Source organism: Arachis ipaensis, chromosome B10, assembly GCF_000816755.2.
Source record: "Arachis ipaensis cultivar K30076 chromosome B10, Araip1.1, whole genome shotgun sequence".
Lineage (NCBI taxonomy): Eukaryota > Viridiplantae > Streptophyta > Magnoliopsida > Fabales > Fabaceae > Arachis > Arachis ipaensis.
The window spans coordinates 39,861,752-39,867,036 of NC_029794.2; positions in this window are offsets into that span (position 1 = coordinate 39,861,752).

The window sequence follows — 5,285 nt, forward strand, 5'->3', positions numbered from 1 at the left end:
AATTGGTGTATGTAATCATGATGATTATAGTGAAATTCCATCATTGTTGTGATGGAGACTAGATGTAGGTTGCACGCATTGCACTTAGCAGCTAAACCAGGATACTTCGTGGTGTGATTTTCTCTCTCTCTTCTACTCCATTTCTGTTTCTGCTACATAGGAGATAAAACTGTTGTTCTTGCAGGTTCCCCATTGATGACAAAAGGAGGAGAAAAAGTTAGAAAAATTGAAAAACAGGGACTGAAATCACTTTTGATTCATGATTACCCCTGTGCATAAACTATATGTTCCATTGATTATGATTTGTTTTGTTGAAATGCTTGCTGTATTTGGAACCTAGTTATGTTATGATAATTCTCTTGTGCTCTAATTTGTTGGATAATTTGTTTTTGTGCTCTGATATGATTCTGTTTGATTGAAAATATTTTCCTTACTATAAACTGATATTTTTTGCTTTGATATGATGGCTGGAAAATGTTGTTCATTTAATCAAAATATTTGGCAGCAAATTGTTGGGGAATTATCAATTGTGTCTTTGTTTGCTATGTACTCTGTACTCAAGCATTTTATTTGTTATTGAACAGAAAATCAGTTATATGATAACAAATTAGTTTTGTTTACCACTCTACTTCTGCTCATAAATCAAGCCATTCAACATTTCAAAATACCATATGTTGAATACATGGTGGCTTTAGGCTTGATAAAATATGTTACAGGTATTTCTTTCCTTGGTAAAATGGCATATATTAAGGGGAAGCTATGTAACAATTGGAAAGGGGGAGGAGTCCAAATTTTCAAAGAGAGTAATCTAAACTCTAAACCTTTTCATTTCAATTTTTAATAATATTTGTCATCAAGGGAGAGATTGATGAGTTTGGAAAACTCCAAATTAAATTAATGATGATCAAATATTATTAAAATAATTAATTGCAAAATTATTAATTTGATCCTTCAATTTGTATTTGCTAATTAATAATTTTGTTGCTTGCAGATTTTGTTTTAGACCGAAAAGAAAAGGAGCAAGCCCAATGAGAAGCTAAAATTTAGCCTTGGAACAAAATGTTTTAATTATTATGGCTGAAGCAATGCTTGGTTAGTTGGGCCAGTATATTGTTGAAACAAGCCTAATGTGATAATGATCAGCCTTGATGCAAAATTATATATGATGAGTGGTTGAATTATTGTTATGATGTTGGGCCAGATTTAATCACTATTGTTAGCCCAAATCAATTTTGGTTAGAAACCAACTAGCTTGGTCCGAAAATTAAGAGAGAAAGCAAGGAATGCTTGCAACGGATATCCATCTTCATCATTTAGTGGACTTCAAATTTATTCAACTAGCATTAATAGCATTCGAAAGATGAAAGAGAAAATTTGAAATTGATTTAATTGCTTTTATTGCTTCACACGTTACTAAACAAGGGAAGTGGGAAATTAATTCATTTTTAATTTCATTCTTCATTTACATTGAAAGTTTTCTCTCTTATCTCTCTTCTCTCTCAAACTTTCAGTCACTTCACAGAGGAAATATGGAAGCTAAGGCAAGCTATCAGAAAGAAGAAGTTAGTAGCAAGGCCATTGTGATGATGGCATCAAGAAAAAGAAAATCTGAAGTATGGTGTGGCTGAGATTTTTACTACAAAAGGTAAGATGTGGTGAAGTGATCTCAAGCTTTCCATAACCAAAAATGGTGAAGATCCATTTCAGTCAGAGGAAGAAGATCCCTTGGAAGCATGGCTCGTCTCTACTTTTGCTCAACCACTACAGGAGGTAGCTACTGTAGCTACGTGGAGGATGAGGCAGAAGATAAGAGCAGGAGGAGCTGTCAAGTAATCAAGGACTCATCAAGGGTTAGGAATCCTTCTTGGGGAGCAAGTCAAGATGGAAGGCCCAGATTGATGAAGTTTGGTGAGAAGGGAAGACCCAGAGGTAATTGCATGTTGGTTTAAGCATTCAGTTTCCTCTCCTCTCTCTCTGGCCGAACCGGTTTTTGTATGAAGAAGAAGAAGTTAGCTCGGTTCAACAGTTTCAACCTTGGAGGCTTCCCCTTCTATAAATAAGGGAGAACAACCAGGACTTGAAGCAAGGAGTCAAGAGTGCAAAGCACAGAGTTCTCATAGCTACCTAAGCTAATAGAAGTTCTTCTCCTTCAATGTTCTTCATTTTATAATTTTTCTATTTAGTTTTGTCTGTCTTGAGTCTAATGGAAAAAGGCAAACAGTGAAGTTTGTAAGAAAAAGCCATAGAGCGAAAAAAGACAGAGTATACAAAACTAAAAGAAAAAGCCATAGATGTCCTAGAGGTCCTTTGTACATCTGTATTGTGTTTCATGATTCTGTGGGAATCCCCTTGCAAGTTGGGTTAGCACTTAGCAGTTGAAAGCTTGGTAGGTGACCAAGTCAAGTTCAGGATTGGGATTAGATTCTGGACTTGTCCCGGATAGGAAGGGTAGTTCCTAGGGAGAATTGGTGTATGTAATCATGATGATTATAGTGAAATTCCATCATTGTTGTGATGGAGACTAGATGTAGGTTGCACGCATTGCACTTAGCAGCTAAACCAGGATACTTCGTGGTGTGATTTTCTCTCTCTCTTCTACTCCATTTCTGTTTCTGCTACATAGGAGATAAAACTGAAAAATATCTCTTGCCTGGTTACGAGATAAAAAGAAAAAAAAGTCTCGTAGCTAGTACGAGACAAAAAGTAAAAAGTCTCCAGAAGTTGTTTCAAAGGCCAGCAAGCATTAATAAGCATAAAGGGGCTAAGTGATAAACCACTATTTCATGGTTTATCTTGTGCTCGATTGAGTGGTTTTTATCAACTCTTTACCCACTTATTCATACTATTTGCATGGTTTTACATTTGCCTTCCTAATTATGTGCTTTGCTTGAAAACATGCTTCTTTGGCCTTAAGTTCCCTATGTTTAAATCCTCTCTTATTACCATTAGATGCCTTGATATGTGTGTTAAGTGATTTCAGAGATTACAGGGCAGGAATGACTTAGAGGATGGAAAGGAAGCATGCAAAAGTGGAAGGAATACAAGAAGTTGGAGAAATTGCTAAGCTGTCCAGCCTGACCTCTTCGCACTCAAACGGCTATAACTTTAGCTACAAAGATCTAAATGACGCGGTTCCAGTTGCGTTGGAAAGCTATCATCCGGGGCTTCAATTTTATATATAATATGCTATAGTTTCTCTGACACTAGGCGACGCGAACGCATGCTCTACGTGGACGCGTCGCAGTTCCGAAAATTAGCGTGGCCGTTTTTCTCTCCAACGATTTCTGGGCTGTTTTCGATCCAGTTTTCGGTCCAGAAAACACAGATTAGAGGCTATAAAGTGGAAGAATCCATTAATTCATAATAATAAGCTCACAATTCATAATTTTTAGTTTTAGATGTATTTTTTAGAGAGAGGGGTTCTCTCCTCTCTCTTAGAATTTAAGATTTCTTACTTTCAGGATTGTTTCTATTTTATCAGGTTCAATTTTTCTTTTATTTTTCCAATTTAATTTATGAACTTTTCCATGCTACATTTGATATCTTTATTAGTACAAATTGAGGTATTTCAGTTTATAAATGTTTTATTCTATTTATGAATGCTTTTAATTTAATTTAGATATTTTCTTCCTTTTGGCTTTGGTTAAGTAATTGGTAACGCTTGAGCTGTCAAATAAAGCAGTGGTTGAAATTGGGAGTTGCTCCAATAACTCTAGTCTTTCCATAGGAATTGACTAGGACCTGAGGATTAAGCTAATTAATCCACTTGATTTACCTTCATAGTTAGAGGTTAACAAAGTGGGATTAAAATCCAATTCTCACCACAATTGATAAGGATAGGACTTCCAGTTCTTATACCTTGCCAAGAGTTTATTTTATTATTACTATTTTATTTTTCTTATCATTTAACATACTGCTTCCTTATTTTCAAAACCCCCAATTTACAAGACTCATGACCAATAATAAGAACATACTTCCCTATAATTCTTTGAGAAGACGACCCAAGGTTTAAATACTCGGTTATCAATTTTAAAGGGGTTTGTTACTTGTGACAACCAAAACGTTTGTAAGAAAGGTTGATTGCTTGGTTTAGTAACTATACTTGCAACGAGTGTTTACTATAACTTCTAAACCATCAATCTTCAGTTCTTCACTAAGATTCAACCCCCTTCTCTTAGCCACTGATAACCATCAATATATAAGAATCTAATAAATGAATTTATCATTAGTTTTGTCCAAAAAATAATAATAATAATTTTTTTTGGACAGAGGACTGTTATGTCTGACGGAAAAAAATGTTGGGGATTGATCAGTATATTAATTTTTTTAGGGACTAAAATGTCTAATTTTAAAATTCTTGAGGACTGATTTGAGTAATTATTTTGTCAGAAAATGAACGAAGAACTGATTTGTCTGCTGGAATAAAACTTTAAAAATATTTTTGTGTATTAATTTTTTTAAAGACTAAAATGTCCACTTTTAAAATTTTTATAACTGATTTAGATAATTATTCATATTTTATTTATTCAAAATATTTTTCCCAGAAAATAATTCACTTTCTTTTAAGAAAATTCTCGAGACAAGTCCAAAAGAACTTAAATTTAAGCACGGTATATATATGTAACTATATTTAGGGTTAGTTTAAATTGGTTTTTTAAAAAAATACTTATTTTTTAAAGAAATTTAATAAACGAAAATTATTTTAGATTTAAATAGACTTTTAAAAATAAATTTTTAATTATATCCAAATAAATTTAAAAAAATACTTAGTTTCTATTTTCTATATTGTTTGTTTTTAAAAAATAAATTATTTATTTTTTAATAAAAATACTTTTTTTAACAAATATATCCAAATATATTTAAAACTTAATAAAAATATTTTATTTTAATACAAAATATTTTTTTATTTAAATAAGTCCATCCAAACCAACACTTAGACTTGAATTAAACTAATCTAATTCAAATTCAAATTGTGTTTAGATTGGATAAATTTAAAATTTGAAGTAAATCAAGCTATGTCGAATTTGAATAAGTTTTTGGTTTTACTCAAAACATATCTAAGCTAAAATGTAAACAAAACAATTACGTAAATAATAATAATCATAATCATAATCCTATAAATACAAAATTATTAATCATATAGCAACAAATCACCCTTATCACTTTTTTATTTCCCTCGAGTTGTTTTCACGTTAATATATATCTGCTAATCCAACCACGAATATGTATTATGTTGTGGTTAAAAAAGAAAATTGACACATTTTTTAAACGGTTCATTTATATTG